The sequence below is a fragment of the Pristis pectinata genome, chromosome 15 (genome assembly GCF_009764475.1).
Source record: "Pristis pectinata isolate sPriPec2 chromosome 15, sPriPec2.1.pri, whole genome shotgun sequence".
NCBI lineage: Eukaryota > Metazoa > Chordata > Chondrichthyes > Rhinopristiformes > Pristidae > Pristis > Pristis pectinata.
This window is the reverse complement of record NC_067419.1, coordinates 5,925,239-5,951,000: the sequence shown is the minus strand read 5'-3', so window position 1 is coordinate 5,951,000 and position 25,762 is coordinate 5,925,239. Positions and strand designations below refer to the sequence as shown.

General features: G+C 48.4%; 1 protein-coding gene across 12 annotated transcripts in view; it reads right to left on the bottom strand.

Moving 5' to 3' along the window:
• Window positions 1–14,986, bottom strand: part of mical3a (microtubule associated monooxygenase, calponin and LIM domain containing 3a) — a 247,027-nt gene extending 232,041 nt beyond the window's left edge. For all 12 annotated transcript variants that reach the window (XM_052030891.1, XM_052030895.1, XM_052030898.1 and 9 more), the window contains exon 1: window positions 14,738–14,986. The gene's annotated coding sequence lies outside the window, so the exon portion shown is untranslated. The remainder of the gene's footprint in view (window positions 1–14,737) is intronic.
• Between the last annotated feature and the right edge of the window lie 10,776 nt (window positions 14,987–25,762).

Below are 25,762 nucleotides of genomic sequence, written 5' to 3'. Positions count from 1 at the left end.
GCACCCAGTCCATAACACTCCAGACCTCTCCCGTCCATGTATCTATCCAATTTATTCTTAAAACTTAAGAGTGAACCCGCATTTACGTCAGATGGCAGCTCGTTCCACACTCCCACCACTGTCTGAATGAAGTTCCCCCTCATGTTCCCCCAAAACCTTTCCCCCTTCATGCTAAAGCCATGTCCTCTCGTACTTATCTCTCCTAATGTAAGTGGAAAGAGCCTACTCGCATTAACTCATAATTTTGTAAACCTCTATCAAATCTCCCCTCATTCTTCTACGCTCCAAGGAATAAAGTCCTAACCTGTTCAATCTTTCCCTGTAACTCAACTCCTGAAGACCTGGCAACATTCTAGTAAATCTCCTCTGCACTCTTTCAATCTTACTGATATCCTTCCTATAGTTAGGTGACCAGAACTGCACACAATACTCCAGATTTGGCCTCACCAATGTCTTATATACCAATGTCTTATACAATATATACAGGTACAGTAAACAATTAGGAGGGCAAACAGCATGTTGACTTTCAATGCAAGAGAATTTGAGTGCATCTTACTGCTCTTATACAGGGTCCTGGTGAGAGTGCACCTGGAACATTGTGTACAGGTCAGATCTCCCTCTCTACGGAAGGATATCTTTGCAATGGAGAGAATGCAGCAAAGGTTCACGAGACTGATTCCCCAGATGCAGGTTTGTCCTGACCACGGACTGGGCAACTGGGTCTGTATGCTTAGTTCAGAAGAATGAGAGCATGGTTCATTGAAAATTCTTATGGGGTTTGACAGGATAAATGGTTGCCCTTTCAGGACAGTAGAAATTTCTTCACCTAGAGAACAGCGAATCTTTGGTATGTTCTACCCAAATAGGCTGTGGAGACTGTCACTCAGTATATTCAAGACCAAGATTTTTAAATATTTAAAGACAACTTAGGGGCATGGGGTTAGTGCAGGGAAGTGGCACTGAGGCAAAAGATCTTACTGAATGGGGGAGCAGTCACAAGTGGCCGAATGGCCTCCTCCCGGCCCTTTGCTTATGTTTATGTTATCTGTACAGACCCTGGGCAGGTATTGCAATGATTTCTACAATTGGACACGGACACACAAGATAAGGTGCAAAAATCATTTACAAAGACGTTACCAGAATTTGAGAGGTTAGAGCTACGAGTAGAGCCTGCTGCAGGTTTATCTTAGGATAGGAAAGACTCAGAGGAGATACATTGGATGTCTGTGAAATTATAAATGTTGTACAGGGCAGATGTGCAGAAGTGGTTCCACTCAGAAAATCCAAAATTAGCAACCTGAAAAGACTTTTTAAACTCAGCAGTTTGAATACCAGACAAAGTAGTTGAGGCAAATAACTCGGGCTTGTTTCAAAGGAAACTAGACAACAACATGGGAGAGTAAAAGACAATTAGACAGACATGTGGAAAGACTGAGTTGACACACCAAATGCCAAAATTCAAACCAAGAAGAAGGTATACTGCAGACATACTCAAAAAAGGAGATGTAGAAGAAATACAAAGACCTTTAGAAACAAAAATCAGGAATCAAAGGGAAATCACAAATCCAAATTTTCATGAAATGGAAGCTTACATCCTACAGCTACATGGAACACAAGACTTAAGAAGGGATAAACCACCAGGAGTTACATGCAATATCACAAGGAATGGCAGCCAAATGCCAGAAATATTGAATAATTACTCTGCCTTGGCCATCACGAGGAAAACTAACAACATGGGCATAATGCCAGATTTAAAAGAGTACATTTAAGAGAAGTGATCAACTAATCGAAGGGATAAAAACACTGGCCTAGATAGATTGCATCCTTGCATCTGACAAAAAGTTAAGGAAGGCATTTTCGCACAGAAAAGCATCAGTTAAAAGGGAAATCACATCAGAGGAGCAGACAGCTAGTACTATGTGAAAGGGGATCTAACTAGTTTGACAGGGGGATGGGAACCCAAGTGATAGGTCAGAGGTTCGTGCATTTGGTGTACAAGTAGATGCAGAGTGTAGAAAGACTGTGAGGAAGGACAGGCAGTTGAAAGGGCAAAATTGCAGTCAGTTGGACGGGCTGAAGTGTGTCCACTTTAATGTGAGAAGTATCAGGAACAAGGGTGATGAACTTAGAGCATGGGTAAGTATACAGAACTATGACATGGTGGCCATTACAGAGACTTGGCTGTCACAAGGGCAGGAATGGCTACTGGATATTCCAGGGTTCAGATGTTTCAAAAGGGACAGGGACGGAGGTAAAAGAGGTGGGGGAGTGGCTTTGCTGATCAGGGACAGTGTCACAGCTGTAGAAAGGGAGGATGTCCTGGAGGAATTGTCCACTGAGTCAGTGTGAGTGCAAGTCAGAAACAGGAAGGGAGCGATCACTCTATTGGGAGCATTCTACAGACCTTACAATAGCAGCAGAAACACTGAGGAGCAGATCGGGAGGCAGATTTTGGAGAGGGTTGTTGTCATGGGTGATTTCGACTTCCCTAATATTGATTGGCACCTCCTTAGTGTAAAGGGGATAGATGGGGCAGAGTTTGTTAGGTGTGTACAGGAGGGATTCCTGACACAGTAAGTGGACAGGCTGACTAGAGGAGAGGCCATTCTGGACCTGGTACTAGGCAATGAGCCTGATCAGGTTTCAGATCTCTCAGTGGGAGAGCATTTTGGAGATAGTGACCATAACTCCTTGACCTTTACCATAGCCTTGGAGAGGGATAGGAGCAGATATGGGAAAGTATTTAATTGGGGGAGGGGGAATTATGATGCTATTAGGCAGGAACTTGGGAGTGTAAATTGGGAACAGATGCTCTTGGGGAAGTGCACAGCGGAAATGTGGAGGTTGTTTAGGGAGTACTTGCATGGGGTTCTGGATAGGTTTGTCCCATTGAGACAGGGTAAGGATGGTAGAGTGAAGGAACCATGGTTGATAAGAGACGTAGAATATCTTGTCAAGAGGAAGAAAAAAGCTTACCTAAGGTTTAGAAAGCAAGGATCAGACAGGGCTCTGGAGAGTTACAAGGTAGCCAGGAAGGAGCTTAAGAATAGACTTAGAAGAGCTAGAAGGGGGCATGAGAAGGCCTTGGCGAGTAGGATTAAGGAAGACCCCAAGGCGTTCTACACGTATGTGAATAAGAGGATGATTAGAGTGAGGGTAGGACCGATCAGGGATAAAAGAGGAAACATGTGCCTGGAGTCAGAAGAGGTAGGGGAGGTCCTCAATGAATACTTTGCTTCAGTATTCACCAGTGAAAGACCTTGACGTCTGTGAAGATGGCGTACAACAGGCTAATATGCTAGGGCGTGTCGACATGAGGAAAGAGGATGTGCTGGAACTTTTGAAAAACATTAGGATAGATAAGTCACTGGGGCCGGATGGGATCTATCCAGGGTTATTACAGGAAGCGAGGGAAGCGATTGCTGCGCCTTTGGCGATGATCTTTGCATCCTCAATGGCCACAGGAGTAGTGCCAGATGATTGGAGGGTGACAAATGTTGTTCCTTTGTTCAAGAAAGGGAGTAGGGATAACCCTGGGAATTACAGGCCAGTGAGACTTACTTCAGTGGTGGGCAAATTACTGTCTTAGGGACAGGATTTATAGGCATTTGGAGAAGTATAGGCTGATTAGGGACAGTCAGCATGGCTTTGTGAGGGGCAGGCCGTGCCTCATGAACCTGATTGAACTCTCTGAGGATGTGACAAAGCACATTGATGAAGGTAGAGCAGTGGATGTGGTGATCATAGATTTTAGTAAGGCATTTAATAAGGTTCCTCATGGAAGGCTTATTCAGAAAGTCAGGATCATTGGGTCCAGGGAAACTTGGCTGTGTGGATTCAGAACTGGCTCGCCCATAGAAAACAGAGGGTGGTGGTAGATGGAGCGTATTCTGCCTGGAGGTCGGTGACCAGTGGTGTTCTGTAGGGATCTGTTCTGGGACCCCTGCTCTTTGTGATTTTTCTAAATGACTTGGATGAGGAAGTGGAAGGGTGGGTTAGTAAGTTTGCTGATGATACAAAGGTTGGTGGTGTTGTGGATAGTGTAGAAGGTTGCTGTAGATTACAACAGGATATTGATAGAATGCAGAGCTGGGCTGAGAAGTGGCAGATGGAGTTCAACCCAGAAAAGTGTGAAGTGATACACTTTGGAAGATCGAATTTGAAGGCAGAATACAAGGTTAATGGCAGGACTCTTAGCAGTGTAGAGGAACGGAGGGATCTTGGGGACCACGTCCATAGATCCCTCAAGGGTGCCACGCAGGTTCAGAGGGTCGTTAAGGCGGCATATGGAGTGTTGGCCTTCATTAGTCAGGGTATTGAGCCGTAAGGTGATGTTGAAACACTATAAAACTCTGGTTAGACCACACTTGGAGTATTGTGTTCAGTTCTGGTCACCTCATTATAGGAAGGATATGGAAGCTTTCGAGAGGGTGCAGAGGAGATTCACCAGGATGCTGCCTGGATTGGAGAGCATGTCTTATGAGGATAGGTTGAGTGAGCTGGGGCTTTTCTCTTTGGAGAGAAGGACGATGAGAGGTAACTTGATAGAGGTGTACAAGACGATAAGAGGCATAGATCGAGTGGACAGTCAGAGACTTTTTCCCAGGGTGAAAATGGCTAACACGAGGGGGCATAATTTTAAGCTGATTGGAGGAAGGTATGGGGGGGATGTCAGAGGTAAGTTTTTTTTTTAAACAGAGAGTGGTGGGTGCATGGAACGTACTGCCAGCAGAAGTGGTGGAGGCAGATAGATTAGGGATATTTAAGAGACTCTTAGATAGACACATGAATGACAGAAAAATGGGGGGCTATGTGAGAGGGAAGGGTTAGATAGATCTTAGAGCAGGGTAAAATGTCGGCACAACACTGTGGGCTGAAGGGCCCGTACTGTGCTGTAATGTCCTATGTTCCAACAAGCCTGGGAACCACAGACCAATTAGTTTAATGTCAATGATAGAAAAGATATGAGAAGATGCAACAGAAAAAAATGTCCGGCTGAAAACAATATGAAGTCGGTGCCAATTTCAAGAGGGAAGGTTGGTTTGACCAACTTACAGTCAATAAGAGAAAATGATATTTGGATTTCCCAAAGGCCATTGCATCAGGGACTTGTGTCTAATGACAGACTTGTGGGTACAGTGACAAGATGCAGAGTGGATAGCTGGGGGAGAAAAAAAGCAAAGCAAAACAGTGCTGGCAGGGAGTTACTGAGATTGGCTGAAGACAGGAAGCAGCAACCCACAAGGATCAGCAACTTTGTTCACAACTTACAATTTTGAACTTGGCAATCAAAACATGGGGACTGCACTGAATTGAGATTGTAACCAACACAGAGGTGCTCTGTCACAATTATAGCACAAAAAACCAATAAACTTGCAGAATGAGTTTGTAATTGATAAATAAGAAATGGCAATATAGGAAGAATATGTTCACATACTCCTTAGAAAATAAGTGTCAACGAAGGGTAGAGGAGCAGAGCAGGCAGAGAGTAAAATCAGTGTTAAAGTAGCACTGAGGGTCAATGAGGCCACATCATAAGCCAAACCAACTATGGCAGCTCACAACAGAGTTATTTTAAGCTTGTATGGAAGTGTGGTTAGCCTAAGCTTAAAGCAAAGCAACGGACTTTGTATCGTTGAAGTAATGTGGGTGCATGGGGACAAATGGAAGGTTGACAAGAAATAAGAGTTGGCCTGAACAAACTGGAACTCCTTTCTCTGGGATAAAAGGCTGGGGGAGGGGGAAAAAACAGATAACACGACAGCAGCCTTTCAGACGATGAGTGAGTTTGACAGATTAAATGTGGAAAAAATGCTTCCACTCACAGGCAAGAGCAGAACTAGGGGCCATTAGTACAATGTATTCACTAATAAATCTAATAAAGAAACTTCTTTGGCCAGGATTGTGGTTATAATGCGGAAGTCTCGACCACAAAGTGTCTTTAAGGCAGCCTGATGTACTAATGGGAGGCTGGATGAGCAAGAAAGGCTTAGGACAAATATGGATTTAGCTGAAGTGGACAGAGACTCATGTGAAGATAAGCGCTGGCCTAGACTTGGGCTGACTGTTGTAAACACTGTGTAATCCTACATGGATGAAAGTATCCTGACTGGTTGCGTCGTGGTCTGGTACAGCAATTCGAATGCACAGGAACGCAAGAAGCCGCAGAGAGTCATGGACTCAGCCAAATAAATCACGGGCACAGCCCTCCCCACCATCGGTGGTATCTACAGGAGGCACTGCCTCAAGAGGTCAACATCCATTGTCAAAGATCCCCACCATCCGGGCTGTGCCATCTTCTCGCAGCTACCATCAGGCAGGAGGTCCAGAAGCCTGAAGTCCCACACCACCAGGCTCAAGAACAGCTACTTCCCTTCAACCATTCGGTTCTTGAACCAACCTGCACAACCCTAATCACTACAGTTTAGCAACACTATGACCACTTTGCACTAAAATGGACTTTGTTTATTTTGTTCTAATAGTGTTCGTAAAAATTGTGTATAATTTTCGTTTTTCTTGTGAACGCTGCTTATATGACACTGTGCCTGTGATGCTGCTGCAAGTAAGTTTTTCACTGCACCTGCGCACACATGTACTTGTGCATATGACAATAAATTTGATGGATGAGTTGTGTAGAACTAGCTTGGCAGAATAGTCCGCAACTGTGCTGAAAATCTGTATGTAATTCTATGCAATGCAGCACTGCATAGCACTATGGTACAATATATTGCTTGGAAATATAAATACACAAGGAACTGCTCATTGCAGTGAACTATATATTGTAATGAGGTGTTGTATACTGCAGCTAATACCAAAAATATCGCAACAATGAAAATGGTACCAAATGCCAATAAAATACATGACGACACAGTATGACCTGCACAGTTAAGTAGATACTCACACACCAGTGAACCACTATAGCTGACATGAGGTTCTATATATCAGAACGATGCTATACGTCACAATGAGGTACTATATATTGCAGTATAACACTACAACTCACAATGAGGTACTGCAGCCAACACGCAAGGACCATAATTCACACCCGCATACCACATACTGCAGTAGACGCAGTTTATATATTGCAGCGGGCAGCATCAGGCCGACAGTTAACCGTGAAGCCTTTCATTCTCTCAGGGCACTGAACTCCAAGAGAGGCCATTCAGCCCATTGTTTATGTCATAGCCCTTTGTTAAATTACACTAAAAATAACCCTCTCCATATAACCTGTACCTTTCTTGGTTTAAGAAAGCCTGCAAAAGCCGGAATGGTCTCTGCCTAAACCACTCCCAATGAACGGCATTGCAGACCCTCCAAAGAAAGTCTCCTCTCCTCATTCTTAGAGCTTTACATTTATTGCTCCTCAGTCTCTCCACACTCCACCAAAACTCACAAGTAGCTCCAATAAAACTCCTCCTGGCCCTCTCTGCTCCAGGAGAAATTATCTCAGTATCCCACTCTGCTATCAACCAGTTGAACCTACGCCAATCACTCTTTGTGGCCTTAATGTTCTTCATAATAAACAGGCACACAGAACTTCAGCTCACACAGCTCAGAATGTAAAAGTTATCATTACTTTTTAAGTCTTACATTTTGTGCCTCCCTATTTATAAAATCCCAAAATGCTATTGAGCTTTGTTTGAGTTCATTCAGCCAGTGTTTCTTTTCCGTCCACATTCATTAGCGCCCTCCCCTTCCCCTGTTTTTGGTCCTGAAACGTTTACCTCACCCTTCTGCACGTTAAGTTTTTAATTGGCCGTGACTCCTTTCACCGTTCTCCAGCAGTCTTGTGCTTTTTCAAGCCTGCAGCCTCGGCCAATGGCAAACCAGTGTGTGCTATTTAGATTGAGAATAAAACATGGGGATGCTATAGTCCCGGGGCACACATTCCTTTTCTAATCTGTGTGGCATCCTTTCACAATGACTGTTTCCTGCTCCGTGCTGCTACATTTCCTCTAGTACCATCAACATCAATTCTCTAATTGGCTTTCTCATTAGACACATCGAGTGTCATCAAACATCAAAACAGATCTTCAAAACATGGTTACGTTCGTGAACTTCCTCTCAAACGATAAATTTCAAGAGTTGGCACAGAACTGATTTGGGAGCAGGGCACTTACCCCAGCTTTGAACTCCTTTAGAGAGAAGCATGTTGTATTTATATGGGAAATGTTGTTGTGAAAGGTAGCGGGTGTTTCTGAACAATATTGCAGGCAGTATGCTCCAGATCACAACACCGTTCAGACAAACAATTCCCACCCCTCGACTGTCAATCACCCTGCTTCACCTTACCTGCTCGATCAACCCTCATGATTTTGAACCCTCCATCACATCTCCCCTTAATCTGCTCTGCTTCAAGGTGATAACTCCCTCACCTCGCAGTCAACCCCTGCACCCTCTCAAAACCCTTGACACCCTACCCAAGGTGCAAGACCCGGAATTTAATGCAAAACCACACTAGTGTGTGCCCCATGCTTTTGTACTCCATTCATTCATTAATAAAACCAAGGATCCAGTAGGCTTTGATCAGAAAAAAGAAAGGCAGCTCTCTCAGCTTGCCCTGCCACTTTCTAAGATCACAGGTGTCATGTCCTTGCAACCACTTTAAACCAGGACCTTCAATTTCCTACATTTGACCTTCACCCCTTCCCTCCCTCTTGGAACGACTCTCAGACTCCTCTTCATCCCACTTTCCATCGTCAAACCTCCACATCCAACGCCCCTCCTGACTCCTCTGACATAATATCACCAAACACATCAGTCCCTTTCAGCGCTCCATGGGGCTGTTCCTTCAGGGATGCTCCACTTTAAGATCAGACCTCTTTATCAGCCACATGTACATCGAAACACACAGTGAAATGCATCGTTTCACGCAGTGTTCTGGGGGGCAGTCCACAAGTGTTGCCACGCTTCCGGCGCCAACACAGCATGCCCACAACTTCCTAACCCGTACGTCTTTGGAATGTGGGAGGAAACTGGGGCGCCCGGAGGAAACCCCCGCATAGACATGGGGAGAACGTACAAACTCCTTACAGACAGCGGCCAGAATTGAACCCAGGTTGCTGGCACTGAAATAGCGTCGTGCTAACCACTACACTACCGTGACTGTCCTTCCATAACCACTCACCACTTCCTGCCCAACACTTCTGCTTCCTCCCTTAGGTGAGTGCTGCTGACAATGTGGAATGGGACCCAATGTGGAATGGGACCATGCAATGGGACACCCCCATGCACGGCACCCATTCAGTCCGCCTCCCCAAACCTCCAGCCGTGTGTCACTGCTCCATCTCACATCCACTCTGATCACTGCCCTTGTCCTCCTCTGTTGTTTCAACAAAGCACAGTGTGAGGCTGAGAAACAACACACACCCCAACTTCTGACTAAACACAGTACAGCCTTCCTGACTTAACACTGTCCAACAACCATGGGTACAGGTCCTCGCCAGGATACGAACACCTGACTTGCGTACAGCCCGTACACATGATCGAGCTTTCGGGAGACTGGCAGGGTGGTTTTGCCGGCTGCCGGGCCCCAGGCACCCTCTGCCCTGTGGGAACTCGGTTCGCGGCCGCACTCCTGACTCGCGGACTGCCCGGGTCGTGAGCAGTTCACAGGAACGGAACCCTGCCGGAACACGGGGAGGGCCTGTAGTCAGAATTTCCAGCACTATTTGAGAAAATCCCTACCTTCCCATGGCCATTTCACTTGACTATCTTGCATTCATACCTCTTCCAGACTGACTTTTTCTTCCACTTCTTATCCCATTATCCGTTTTCCAGATAGCCCCTCATTCCTTGTCATTCAGTTTCTCCCAACCTCGACTCCATCGGACATTCCCTTCCATTCTGTCCTCCCTCCTCCTTTCGTTGCACCTTCAAACTTGTTTTAGCTCTAACCTTTTCCCAGTTCAGACGACAGATCGACCAGAACGTTAATCCCACCTCTCTGTCCACGGGCATCAGCATTCTCCACCTTTGTCCGACACTTCTGGTGTCAAAACGCTGCTTCTTTCTTCCCACTGAAATCCATGATTTCACAATTCCTGCCTTACTACAGCCAGCATGCATCAGTCCACTTCACCGCTCAATATAGTCTCATACACCACGGAAACAGGCCCTTCGGCCCACTGAGACCGTGCCGACCATCTACAGTAATCATGAGGGGCACAGGTAGGGTGAATGCACTCCGTCTTTTTCCCGGGGTTGGGGAATCAAGAACTCGAGGACATAGGTTTAAGGTGAGAGGGGAGAGATTTAATAGGAACCTGAGGGGCAACATTTTTACACAGGGGGTGGTACGTGTATGGAACAAGCTGCCAGAGGAAGTGGTCGAGGCAGGTACAATAACAACTTTTAAAAGACAGTTGGACAGGTAGATGGATAGGAAAGGTTTGGAAGCATATGGGCCAAATGCTGACAAATAGGACTAGCTTGGATTGGCATCTTGGTCAGCATGGACCAGTTGGGCCAAAGGGCCTGTTTCCGTACTGTCTGACTCTCTGACTCCACACCAGTCCCACTCCCCACATTCCCATCAACTCCCCCACCCAGATTCTACCCCTCACCCACACACTAGAGACAATTTAGTGACCCAATTAACCTCTTTCCTAAAGTCGGCACCTGTCCTCCACATTCGACTACATTTCCAATGTTGCATGCTCCGCGGACTTTAAAAGCCCTGTTAACCAAAGAATACCTCAAAAAGGGCAGGGGGCTCTGGGGGTGACCCCTGGCATATGTCCCCTGTCAGTCTGAAGAACAGTAGTTCGCCTGTGCTCTGCTCTCAGTCCCAGACAGGGAATCCATATGCCCGCTGCTCCTTCAGCCCATGGGCTCTGAGTACGTGGTACTCTGTCGAATGCTTTTTCAGATAAAGCCAGTCCCCCATTGCCACGTTATCCCCAACCTCCTCAGTCAGACTCCAGCTCGCCCCTGTCTGCACTCCACGAACCTTCAAACGCCCCTCTTGGGTGTGATCACACTCCCTGCATCTGAGTGAAAAGGCAGGTTCTCCTGGGTGTTATGCAGTCGCTCCACCCATTAAAGGACCCTTCTTATTGTTCCCGCAGATCATGGCACTGTATATTGTGGACCATGGCTTGCTTCAGGAGCACCACAGCACAGTGAACTCCCTCTGCAAACTGCCGGCATCCCGGACCCATGAATTAGGCAGCCATTAACATGACAGCAAATGATGCCAAGAGTATTTCTATAACCAGGCTGATTACACCCATTTCACGCTTGTTCACACCGAGTCAGGCTGAAGCATCACTCAAACTCAGGTCATTAAAGACTCAGTGTATGAGAAGCAGTCACAACCACTGTGCACAGCGCCCTTGGACTGTCTGCACAAACTACCACCGCACTCTGCAGGCCAGCCACTCGCAGAGCACACCACCACCGGCAGGAGGCGAGAAGCGGGCAGTCACGCAACGGCCAGGCGTGCGAGAGCGCTGGACAGACCCGAGAGTGCGGGGGTGACCCACCCATACAGTCGCCGCGGCGCTGCGTGGCACCAGCAGTCGGACAGGCTCACACTCTGAACCAGGCAAGGAGGGGCGAGAGAAGTCTTTGGTCGAAGCCGCTGGGGTTTACGGAGGGGAAGTAGGCCCGGGTGCTCAGGGAGAGGGGCTGTGACTGAACGCAGTGCCCGGCATGGGCAGAGCGAGGGATGGGCTGGAGAAGCAGGGAGTTGGAGGGTTGCGTGGGGAGGGGCAGGCGGGGAAGGTGGGGAGCAGGGGGAGCGAGGGCTGGATCTTAGGGGGGAAAACGATGGGGCTTTGCCTGCGTTCAGACCACTTGGAGCACGGCCACCAACTCTGGGCCCAGGTCTCGGAGGAGGAACACCTCAGCCCTGGAGGGGAGCCAGCTGGGATTCCACCAGACAATAGCAGGGCTGCTGGCTTTCAACAAGGAGGAAATGGAGGCTCAGATCGCCCTCTGTTTAAAGGGTCAACCTGGTGTTAAAAATGAAGGGATAGAGGTAGTGCTGGCAGAGGCTGCTGAATCCCAAGGCCCTAGACCACATTTACCGGACACGGCCAGTGCTGTGTGGCTTCAACTTTCCAACAGAGAGAGAGTAGGCGTCAGGAATCTCGAAGGAGAGAGAGCTGGAGCTGTGGAACCCGCTGACTGGGCAATGTAATTACAGGATTATGGATGACTGTGAGATGCTTGCTGAGCAGAGAAAGCGAGCTAGTAATTTTCTGGAACTGGGAGAGGTGCAGCGGGGAATAGCTGGGAGCAGAAACCCCTCGGCAGGCCGAAGTCGTCGGGGTCTGCCTCTCTCACACACGCGGTCCATCAGCGTCCATAACTGCAGGGGCACACAGAGTGAAGCTGACCTCCCAGTGAGAGTTGCTGGGAGCCCCCCTCACCCCCACACAACCAGGCTTCTCCACACAAAAGGCCAGACAGGAGGGCTTCGGGACTACAAGGAGCACCCCAGTGTCACCAGGTCGCAGTCTCATCCGCAACAAGCCTTTAGACGATGTCAGGGCTGAGGGCGGATCCTGCCCACCTTCACTCTCTCCTGTCATTGAATGAATCCAAAAGTGCAGATCACCAGGGCAACAAATCCACAGCCCCCGCCTGTACTCTTAACACAGCGGTAAAAATAAACTATAGCACAGGTCACACCAGGCCTGTCCAACAGCACTGCTTCCAATGGAATTAGACCAAGAGTAAAGATTTTCTGATTTAATCACATCAAAGGCTCCAGATAGCTCACAGCCTGGTTACTCTGCACAGAACAACATTCCCTCCAGATAGCTCACAGTCCGCACTCTGCACAGAACAACATTCCCTCCAGATAGCTCACAGCCCAGTTACTCTGCACAGGACAACATTCCCCTCAGATCGCTCACAGATTCCAGGCCCAGTCTCCTCTGGGAGAGCACGGGAATGAATTAGATGTCTCCTTTCCAGAGTCAGCAGCAAAGTATTTACAAAAACACAGGAACCAAAGCACAGATTCAACAGCAAAATTTCAGCTGAATCCAACGTAGTCTGGTCAGCCCGATCCCTTCAGTCTGACCCTCCCTGACAACCAGGCTCTCAACACAAACACACACACACACACACACACACACACACACACACAGCAGGCAATTCATCTTGATCACAGGACGCAGCACCACGGTTGTCCGCAGATAACAACAGGAAATATCTCACACCCTCTGGCTGCCCAGCCCAGGACAGGCAGCAGGCTCCAGCCCACAGCCCAGGCCTGACTGCAGGCTGTACACCAAGCCCAGGCCACAGACCTTCTTACTGCCCAGTGGCCCCAGCAAACTGATGCCCGCAATCCCACATCCGGGGGTCCACGGGCAGTACGGGACAGCGGGTCAGTGTAGGAGCCTGTCCCACATTACCCAAGCACTGGTTCAGCCCAACATCATCCTGGAACCTCAACTCCTCCACCCAGGGAGTCCCCTCTCTCACTGCCAAGCACTCAGGCAGCCCTGTAATTTCCCCACTCACTCTCGCCACACACACACTCTCCACATGCACAGTGAAACCATACACTCTCACACAGCACTCAGACTCAGTGCACACCCTCACAGCGTGCGCACAGTGCACTCGCACACACACGGCGCAGACACTCACAGCACACTCTTGCTGCACAAGCACACAATCAGCTGCACAAACAGCGCATACCCTCACAGGGCACCCTCACAGCATGCACGCACACACTGCGCACTCTCCCACAGCAGGTACACACACGAACACCCTCACGGTGCATTCACAAACGAACACACACTCAGTGCCCCCACACACAAACACACTCACAGTGCACACACACACAAACACAGTGCACACACAAATATACTCAGAGTGCACACACACACGAGCACATACACACATGAACACAGTGCAGACACACACACGAGCACATACACACATGAACACAGTGCAGACACACACACGAGCACATACACACATGAACACAGTGCAGACACACACACACGAGCACAGACACACATGAACACAGTGCAGACACACACACACGAGCACATACATGAACAGTGCAGACACACACACGAGCAATACACACTTGAACACAGTGCAGACACACACACGAGCACATACACACATGAACAGTGCAGACACACACGAGCACATACATGAACACAGTGCAGACACACGCACGAGCACATACACACATGAACAGTGCAGACACACACACGAGCACATACATGAACACACAGTGCAGACACACACACGAGCACATACACACATGAACAGTGCAGACACACACACGAGCACATACACACATGAACAGTGCAGACACACACACGAGCACATACACACTTGAACACAGTGCAGACACACACACGAGCACATACACACATGAACAGTGCAGACACACACACGAGCACATACATGAACACACAGTGCAGACACATGCACGAGCACATACACACGAACACACAGTGCAGACACACGAGCACATACACACGAACACACTCACAGTGCAGATACAGACACGAGCACCTGCACACACACACACACACACATATGAACAAGCGGTGCACAGATCACATGTACATAGCACACACACGAACACACTCACAGCGCGCACACACACAAAGCACACGGACACACTCACGATGCACACACTCACGATGCACACATACACACGGTGCACATACACTCACGGTTCACACTCCCCCGCTGCCCGCCCTCAGCCGCCCCTCGGCCTGTCCCTGCCCCATCCCCGGCCCCGGGTACTCACCCACCGCTCTCTCACTCGGCGGAGCCGCCGTCCTGTAGCGGTGTGGGTCCGTGAGGAGCCGGCGGCCTGTCGGGAGCCTCCCGCTCACGGCATCAGGCGGCCGGGCTTCCCCCACTTCTCGGCGCCTCCCTCCGCACGGCCGCAAGGTCAGGGGAAGGAGGCGGCCCGGTCCGCTGCGGCCCCGCCCCCGGGCTCCGGGCCCCGCTCCCCCCGCCCGCCGGGGCCGCTGCCCGGCCCTCGGACCCCGGACCCCACCCCGTCTGGGTGTGTGAGGGAACATGCGTGTCCCTTTGTGTGTGAACATGTGTCCGTGGGTACGTGAGACCGCGTGTGGTCATGTGTGTGAGTGATAGAGCGTGTCTGTTCATGTGTCGGTGTGTATGTCTAGTGTGTCTGAGCAGTGTAAATGCGTGTGAGGGCCTGTGAGTGTGATAGAGGAGTGTGTATAGTGTGAGTGACAGTGTGTGTGTGAGATAGTGTGAGTGATAGTGTGTCTGATGGTGAGTGATAGTGTGTGTGTGATAGCGTGTCTGATAGAGTGAGTGATTGTGAGTGTGTAATGGTGTGTGATAGTGTGTGTAATAGTGTGTTTGATTGTGTGTGTGATCGTGTGAGTGTGTGTGATAGTGATAGAGTGTGTTTGTGTGAGTGATAATGTGTGTGATAGAGTGATTGAGTGTGAGCATGTAATGGTGTGTGTGATAGTGCAAGTAAGAGTATGAGTGAGAGAGTGTGACTGATAGAATGTGAGTGATAGTGTGTCTATGGTGAGTGAGTGTGTGTGTGATAGTGTGTGTGATCGTGAGTGATTGTGAGTGTGAGCGTGTAATGGTGTGTGCGGTAGTGAAATAGTGTGTGTAAGTGTGTTTGATTGTGTGTGTGATCGTGTGAGTGTTAGTCTGTGTGATAGTGATAGAGTGTGTTTGTGTGAGTGATAATGTGTGTGATAGAGTGATTGAGTGTGAGCATGTAATGGTGTGTGTGATAGTGCAAGTGAGAGTATGAGTGAGAGAGTGTGACTGATAGAATGTGAGTGATAGTGTGTCTATGGTGAGTGTGTGTGTGTGATCGTGAGTGATTGTGAGTGCGAGCGTGTAATGGTGTGTGCAATAGTGAAATAGTGTGTGTAATAGTGTGTTTGATTGTGTGTGTGATCGTGTGAGTGTTAGTCTGTGTGATAGTGATAGAGTGTGTTTGTGTGAGTGATAATGTGTGTGATAGAGTGATTGAGTGTGAGCATGTAATGGTGTGAGTGAGAGTATGAGTGAGAGAGTGTGACTGATAGAATTTGAGTGATTGTGTGTCTGATGGTGAGTGAGAGTGTGTGAGATTGTGTGTGTGTGTGATAGTGTGTGTGATAGTGAGTGATTGTGAGTGTGAGCGTGTAATGGTGTGTGATAGTGTAATGGTGTGTTTGATTGTGTGTGATTGTGTGAGTGTTAGTGTGTGTGATAGTGATAGAGTGTATTTGTGTGAGTGATAATGTGTGTGATAGAGTGATTGAGTGTGAGCATGTAATGGTGTGTGTGAGAGTGTGAGTGAGAGTATGAGTGAGAGAGTGTGACTGATAGAATGTGAGTGATTGTGTATGTGTCTGATAGTTTGTGGGTGTGTGATAGTGCATGTGTCTTATAGTGCGTGTGTATGTGTTAGTGTATGCACACACAAGGGTGCATGTGAGTGATATGTGCTAGTATGTGTACATTTCATGTGCATGTATGTTAATGTGTGCCTCTGCTTGTCTATGTGAGTGTGTGTATGTGTAAATGAGTGTGCATGTAAATACTTTGTGTCACGTATGTGTGTGTATTTGTGTGTTTGCAATTTTACAATTTTGTAAAGATTTACCTCATAGAACGAACCATTCGAGCCCTTGTGTCCATGCCAGCCAATAAAAGTTTAACCTCCCCACTCCCAGCTTTTGGTGCATGACATTGTTACAGTTCTTCTAGTGGTCATCTGGACACTTTAATAAGTGCAGTGAGGGTGTCTGCCTCTCTTCCCACTCAGTCCGGTAGGTCCAAACCCTGTTACTCATTCAGTGAAAGCAAACTCCCCATCGCCCCTCTAATTTGTCTTCCGATTAACTTCAACCTCCCCCAGTTACAGGCCTCTCTCTGGGACATAGATGTAAACTTCACCCTGTCTTGGCCTCTCATAATTGAATACACATCAATTAAATCTTCCATTTGTCTTGCTTCTTCAAAAGAAAACAGCCCCAGTTTTGTCAATTTTCCTCATAACCGGAATTTTCCAGTACTAGCAATGCCCTGATAATTTTCCTCTGCACCCTCTCCAGTACGGACACATCCCTCCTGCAGGGTGGTGTCCAGTGCTCTAGCTGTGGCCACACTACTGCTGTGCACACTTCCGACATGGCCTTGTATTTAAAGACAAGTATCCTATGAGCCTTGGTGATGACCTTATTTATCGATTCTGTTGCCAGCAGGGCTTTTGGACACGTTAGTCTATGCTTGTTAGGATTGGACATGTTTCATGTTTCACCTCCCCAAAGGCATCCCCTCATTCTACTGACTGAATCCCATTTGTTACTCACATTGCCGGTCTAACCAATCTACGGATGTCTACCCCCAGCTCAGCAAACACACTGCTGATTTCAGTGTCAGCAACAAACTTCTTAATCGTGGCCCCCAAAGTCCAAATAACTTAGATAAAAGTATAGCACAGAATGTAAGAGGCTCCAGAGAAGCCCACAGCATACAGCACTCCAGTCATGCCTATCCATTCTCCTTGTTTTCCCCCTGAGCCACTTTCGAGTACAAAGCCTCTTCTCCTTGATCCCCATTACCTTAAACAATAGCAACATCTAAAGGTATTTAGGAAGGCACATGAACAGGCAGGGAATGGAGGGATATAGACCATGTGCAGGCAGGTGGGATTAGTTTGGATTGGCATCATGATCAGCACAGACCTTGTGGGCTGAAGGGCCTGTTCCTGTGCTGTACTGTCCTGTGTTCTATGTTCTATCTTTTACATTCAGCAATGCGATTTCCTCTCTTTCAATCCTCAGTTCAACACCTACGGCCTCATTTGTTGGTCTTTTGTCCTCTCCACAATGTGATTGTTTCCATAACCAATATTGCTCTCCTTCTCTCCACCTTTTGCTTCTTGTCCATCTCAGCTGAGAAGCTGCCCGTCTCCAAGCCAGGCTTCTGCAGTGGCTGTATTGTCAACCTCTGTGTCCTCAGTTCATCATGGTTATTCTCCGGGTTCCTCAGGTTAAAGTAAGCACCACCTGCAAATTTTCCTTCCAGTCTTTATATCTTCTGCGTTCCAGACTTCTTTTGGCAGCTTCCAGGGCCATTTACTGAACCAAGTTTGCCTCCCTCACTTCTGAAAGTGTGATGGTGTTCCCCTTCTCCCTGTCAAGTTAGTTTAGTAGACCTCGCAACCCTTCCTGCAGGTGCGTGCATTTATGTGTTGTGGTTCGACTTGGTATTGGACCGAGGTACAGTGAAAAACTTGTCTCGCATACCGGTCGTACAGGTCAATTCATTACACAGTGCAGTTACATTGAGTTAGTACAGAGTGCGTTGATGTAGTACAGGTAAAAACAGTAACACTACGGAATAAAGTGTCACAGCTACAGAGAAAGTGCAGTGCAATAAGGTGCAAGGTCACAACAAGGTAAATCGTGAGGTCAGAGTCCATCTCATCGTATAAGGGAACAGTTCATTAGTCTTAACACAGTGGGGTAGAAGCTGTCCTTAAGTCTGGTGGTACATGTCCTCAGGCTCCTTTATCTTCTACCCGATGGAAGAGGAGAGAAGACAGAATGACCCAGGTGGGTGGGGTCTTTGATTATGCTGGCTGCTTCACCAAGGCAGTGAAAGGTAAAGACAGAGTCCAAGGAGGAGAGGCTGGTGTCCGTGATGCGCTGGGCTGTGTCCACAACTCTCTGCAGTTTCTTGCAGTCCTGGGCAAGGCAATTGCCGTACCAAGCCGTGATACATCCAGATAGGATGCTTTCTTGCACCATACTGCCATCCAACAAGAAATTCTCATGACCAGACCCTGCAAAGCCAGGAGAACTTCCCATATCTCGAGATCCACCTCTCAGTAAAGGCAGACGTCGACAATGCACAATTCAGCATCACCTTCAAAGTGCTGGAACATCCTTTGTTTGATTAAGGAAAAGAATAAAGAGTGAGGAAAGGAACAGATGCAAGAAAAGGGTGCAAGAAGGCACAGATGAGGCTGTCTGAATGGGCAGACACAAGGCATATGGAATTTAATTCAGAGAAGTGTGAAGTGATACACTTGGGCAGGAAGAATAAGGGGAGATGACACAGCTAAAATGACGGGGTTGGAAATGGAGTGCAGGCCAGAGGGAGCTGTGACTGAATCTTTGAAGGCTGAGAATGCACTTGGTAAAGCATGTGGACTTATTGCATAATGGCGTAAGGTGTACAGGTGGAGAGGCTTTGTTGACCCTGTATCAATGCTGCTAAGAATTTTGTTTTGGATGGTGGTCCCCACCCATTTGGGGGGCTTGTAGGTGCCAAAGAGAGGGCAGGATGGTTCCAGGGATGAAGGGCAGGTTCTGAGCATGGATCAGAGGGTTTAGGGTGGTCATCCTCAGAGCTGGGACTGCAGAAAGTCTTGGCCAGTCTGGGAAGGGTAGGGAACTGGTATGAGTAGAGGCGATAAGAACCACAGGCAGGCATGTGGACCCAGGAGGGACCTTTCTCCAATGTGTGGAGTACTTGATCTACTCCTGATGATGGTGGAGTCAGGTTCAGGTAGGCTTTGAAAGGGGGTTGGGTGATTACTTGAAGGTAAAAACACCCAGGCTGGGAGGAAGAGTCGGAGAATGGGATGACTGCATTGTTTCACACTGAGCAGGCACGGATCTGATGGAATCCTATGCGTAGGTTTATGATTTTAGTCTTTTATGTTTGGGTGTGTCCACAAGCAGGTACGTGTGTGCATGCTTATATGTTCTACGTGTATGTGTGCACTGCATAGTAGCAGAATTGAACTGCACAATGTGCTGTGAGTGCATTTTGAGCTTTATGTATGCATTTGGTGTGTAATTTCTGATGTTGGCATGTCCACATGTGTACTGTGTTGCTTATGTCATATGTTGTGTGTATGCCCATATTTGCATATTTGTGTGGTGTATAGTCTGTGTGTGTGTGTGTGCATGCACGTGTGTGTGGTGTGTTGTATTGAACGTATTGTGTGATTGTGTGTCTGTTTTTTGTTAGTCTGTGTGTGTGTTTCAGTGTATTGAGAGAATAGTGTGTAGTATGCTGCTGGAATGTATGTTTGTGCACATTTAAAGTGTGTAGATGTATATGTATGTATTGTGTGTACTATGTGTAGTGTGTATAGGGAGGTTGAGGGTACTTGTGCATAGTGTTTATGTGTGTGCACATGCACAAGTATGTATGTAATGTTTGTGTGTAGTGTATGCATGTGCAGTGGAGTCCACATGCATGTGTGTGTTTATATGTATACCATTAGTGAGCACGTGGATCCCACAGTCACCATCATCAAAGTAGTCCCAGTTCTTTGTGAGAGAGAAAAAACACAGAATCTCTTCACGAGCACCACTTATAGTGGACCAGGGCTGTCCATAGTCTGTGGACAACCTGTGCCTCCTCCAGCTTGGGAGTGGATAGTTTGTGCATGGGGCACCGTCTAAGGGAAACTGCCTTGTGTGGTCCTTGAGACCTTCTTTGTTGATTTTATAGGGGCAACGCTTCTGTTGATGCTGGTGTTTTGGGGCCAGGGTGATGGAGATACCAGAGGGGACAAGGCGGTGGACAGACCAGCAATCTTTGGTACCTGTGATGGCACAGGTGGTGTGGATATATTTGCGATCCTGAACTCAGGTGACGATATCATCCAACAGGTGCTGGACGCTGGACAGGGCTGTTGCCATGAGATCTTGTACTTGTCCCTCTGACGAAACAGGGTGTCCATCACTGGAAGACCATGCTCCAAGCATGTAGTCAGGAGAAGGACATCACTCCGTCCTCACCAGAGAGTTGCGTCCCTTCCCACTGGCACTGAAGTTGCCGAGGAGAATCAGATGGAGTCCCTTTGGGATGTGGACCGGAATTTTGTCAAGGTTGGAGGTGAAGTCCTCCTCAGCCTCATCAGGAGCATCCAGGGCTGGGGACATGGGTGCCGATGAGGGCAATGTGTTGGTCCCATGCTGAATGGTCATGAGGCTTTCACTTATTTCACCAGAGGAGTTGCTGAGATGCCGAACCAGGTCATTTTTTATGGCTCCGTGAAGATGGTGTTCCTCTTGCAGTCTTCCCCTCCAGAAGGCGTCCCCACTGCCTTGTTCTCTGAGTTGATCCTCTCCTGCCTGACGTGTCTCACTGTAACAGTATCTGAGTTCCTGAGCCACCTCGGTAGAGTAGTATTCAGGTCCTCACACTCTGGGTCCCTGACTCCTTATTGTGGAGGGGAAGTTGCCTGTTGCATTGTTACTTCTACTGCCGGATAGCCATTGTACCCAGCTACCACACAGGCTTCACAGAGCAAGGTTTGATCCACTGACCAGGATGACTGGAGACCAGGCTTCTCTGAGATTGAAGAGTGAGGACATGATTAACTGCAGGCATAAGGTGCTCCTGGATTGGAGGCTCCTCCAATCCTCAAGGGGACAGAACTAGCTCCCCAGGCACATGAATGGTCAACTCACTATAGGAAGGATGTCAAGGCTTTAGAGAGGGTGCAGAGGAGGTTTACTAGGAGGCTGCCTGGATTAGAGGGCATGTGCTATCAGGAGAGGCTGGACAAACTTGGGCTCTTTTCTCTGGAGCAGCGGAGGCTGAGGGGTGATCTGTTGGAGGTGTATAAAATGATGAGGGACATAGATAGGGTGGACAAGCAATATCTTTTTCCCATTATTGAGCGATACAATACCAGAGGGCATGCGTTTAAGGTGAGAGGGGACAGGTTCAGAACAGATGTGAGGGGTACGTTTTTTACTGAGAGAGTGGTGGATGCCTGGAATGTGTTGCCTGATAGGGTGGTGGAGGCAAATTCATTGGGGGCTTTTAAGAGGGGCTTGGATGGGCACATGAGTGAGAGGAAAATGGAGGGATAGGGGCATTCTGTAGGTAGGAGGGATTAGCTTTGTTGGCACAACATTGTGGGCCGAAGGGCCTGTTCTGTGCTGTACTGTTCTATGTTCCATGTATGTTCTAAAACCCGAGGGCAGCAGGATTCCTGTGGGCTAAAGACCAGACGGTGGATGGAGGGAGTGCAGGAGGCTCATACATTCAGTGCCCCGAGGCTCAAGCACCCAAGCCCCCACCCCACTGAGAGCCAAGAATGGGTGAGATCATAATGGACAGAGACGCAGTCAATGCTCGCTGGAGGGGACACCCCTAAACCTCCTGAACTGCAATGCTGTCCTTGAAGTGAGTGCCCACAACCCAATCCCACAGCAATGTAAAACTCAGTGGTGAAGAGCTTCAATCAAGGATCCATGATCCGATTGTCCGTATCTGGGAAGAGAGGGATATACCGTGGAGCTTCAGAGATGCTGCAGTTGTGACCATCTTCAAGAAATGGGACTGTGGAAACTACAGAGAGGTCTCTCCGCTGTCTGCCAAGGGAAAGTCATCACCAGTGTCCCCCTCCATTAAATGGAGGGACGGCGGGGGTGTGGGGGGGGTGGTGTGGAACACCCTGCTCAAATTCAGCTGCCCACTGAAATTCATCTCCCTTTTATGTTTGCTCCACAACGATGTGCAAGTCAAGATTCTAACCAATGGGTCCACAACCGAACCAATCTCCGCATTTCAACAGGGCTGCACCAACACCTCCCTTGGTCTTTCTCACCTCTTCCAAGCTTCCTCTGGAAGTGGAGCCAACCTTCAGAACTATTGGAAAACTGTACACTCGAGTACAGTCCAGAACCAAAGTTCCCAACCTCAGCCATCAAGCTGCAGCCTGCAGATTTCGCCTGTGTCTCTGCACACTTGGTATTGGTTTATTATTGTCACTTGTACTGAGGTACAGTGAAAAACTTGTCTTGCATACCGTTCGTACAGATCAATTCATTACACGGTGCATTGAGGTAGTACAAGGTAAAAACAATAACAGAATACAGAGTAAAGTGTCACAGCTACAGGGAAGTGCATTGCAGGTAGACAATAAGGTGCAAGGTCATAACAAGGTAGATTGTGAGGACAAAAGTCCATCTCATCATATAAGGGAACTGTTAGAAAAGAAGCTGTCCTTGAGCCTGTTGGTATGTGCTCTCAGGCTCCTGTATCTTCTGCCTGATGGGAGAGGGGAGAAGAGAGAAGTGCACATTTGCACATTTGTGTGTGTTTGTGCGGTGTGTGTGTGTTTGTGCATATGTGTCAGTGTGCGTTTGCGGGTTTTGTGTATCATGTGCGTCTATGTGTGTATCTGTGTGCAAGTTTGTGAGGTATTTGTGTGCGTGTAGGGTGTGTGTGCACATGGGTCTGCATATACCTGTGTGTCCGAGTGCATCTGTGTATGTCTGCATGTATGTGTTTGTGTGTGAGTGTCTATGTGTGCGTGAGGCTTGAGTGTGTGTGTGTGTGTTTCTAGTGCTGAGCTGTTGAAGCAGGTACAACACTGATATCTGTGGAAGGCTGATCTGGGATTAGTGTCGTGACTCTCAGAACTGTGCTTGTCACAGTGCCAGCTGACCTGGTCAGATTACTGTGTGTGCACTTCCAAGGAATGTTTAACGCAGCATTCTCCGTGGGATCTCACCCACTCCACAACCTCCACACTGCAAAGATTACTTCTCCAGTCCCGGGCCTGAATCCTAGAGCCACAGACATTTTATTGAGAGCATGGGTTAATCAGAGACAGCACTGCAGATTTATTGAAGGATAATTCGCCTAGAAATTGGGCTGCACTATCATTGAGTGAATGTGTGCAGAGGTAAGGACTGTGCAAGAAGGTTACGATTTGCTTTGACGAAAGTAGTTTTGTTCCAACTATGACAGAACCACCCTTTCAGGCAGTAGGTGCCAGACCCCAGCACCGTCTGGGTGAAAAGGTTTCTTTAATTCCCGCCTAATCCTTCTAAATCTATATTTTCTAGTTATTGACTGCTCTGCTAAGGGAAGTACCTATCCTGATCTCTCATAATTTTGCACAATTCAAATCTTCCCTCAGCCTCCTCCAAAGAAAACATAAGCCCACTGCTCTACTCTCTCTACACTCGTGACTGTGTGGTTAAGTGCAGCTCAAACACCACTTAGAATTTCACCGATGACACCACTGTTGTCGGCAGAATCTTCAGATGGCGACGAGGAGGTGTACGGGAGTGAGATAGATCGGCTGGTTGAGTGGTGTTGCAACAACAACCTCGCACTCAACATCAGCAAGACCAAGGAATTGATTGTGGATTCAGGAAGGGGAAGTCGGGAGAACACACACCAGCCCTCATGGAAGGCTCAGCGGTGGAAAGGGTGAGCAGCTTCAAGTTCCTGGAGGGTCAACATCTTGGAGGATCTATCCTGGACCCAACACATTGATGCAATCACGAAGAAGGCACGCCAGTGGCTCTGCTATGTTAGGAGTTTGAGGAGATTTGGTATGTCACCAAAGACCTACAAATTTCTATAGATGTACAGTGGAGAGCATTCTGACTGGTTGCATCACCACCTGGTATGGAGGCTCCAATGTGCAGGATCGAAAGAGGCTGCAGAGGGTTGTAGACTCAGCCAGCTCCATCACAGGCACAACCCTCCCCACCATCGAGGACACCTTCAAGAGGCTGTTTCTCAAAGGCAGCAGCATCCATCACTAAGGACCCTCACCACCCGGGACATGCCCTTTTCACGTTACTACCATTGGGGGGGGGGGGGGAGGTACAGGAGCCTGAAGACCCACACTCAACGACTCAGAAATAAGCTTCTTCGCCATCAGATTTCTGAACAGTCCATGAACCCATGAACACTACCTCGTTATCCCTTTCTTTTATGCACTATTTATTTATTTTTGTAATTCATGGTAATTTTATGTTTGCACTGTACTGCTGCCACAAAACAATAAATTTCACATCATTTAAGTCAGTGATAATAAATCTGATTCTGATTGCTCTATCTCGGTTGATTAAGGTCTACCTTCTCTACTGTAACTCCCTCTGTGCCACTCTACTTCCTCGTATCCTCCTGTTCAGCTTCTGCTCAGCATCAAGAACTGGTCGTCAGATCACCCTCCCAAGTTCTACGTCGGAGGGACAATGTGAATCCCTTCCGGTATCTCAGCTTGCCTTCTTCCAGTGCACATAACACCCACACTCACACTGCGCTGGTGAAGGGCACCGTTCACCTGCTCTGTGACTAACCGAGTGGCTCAGCGGTGCGGGAGGTGAGGTATTTTCAGCAGGAGGATTGACGCCGACGCATTCACTAAGAGGAGAGCGTCGGTGACTGGTAGAGCCAAACAACCTGCCGCAGTCCACCCGGATCTGCCGTCAGGTGTGAGAGGGCCTGGTGATCAGGCGATCATCCTCTGCCCCTGACCTTCCTGGTAATGCCACCCTGGCGTGGTGGTGGTGGTGGTGGTGGGGGGTGGGCGGGGTTGGTGTGTACCCGTGACCCCCCCCCCCCCCCCCAGAGTGACCCCACTGAACGGGACACGCTCACAGTGGCAAGGTCAAGGTGGAGGTACCAGACCAACGGGAGGTCAACACAAGACACCTCGACAGCGGGCAGGTGAACGAGGAGGCACACTGCGCAGTGGTTGCAGGGGAGAGAAGGCCAAGTCCTCGCATCCCCTTGGGTGCCGATTCCTCCTCCCCCCATGACCCCTGTGTTGTTGATGGACCACGGCCTCCACACCAGGAGAAACCACGTGTGGGATCAAACTCTTCCAGATCCAACAAGAGCCCATATTACACGAGACAGCACATGGAACTTGGACCGTGTACTTGTAATACACGGCTCATCTACAAATACGCCAACGACACCGCTGTTGTTGGACGAATCACGGGTGGCGATGAGTCAGTGTATAGGAGTGAGACAGGACACCTGGTTGAGT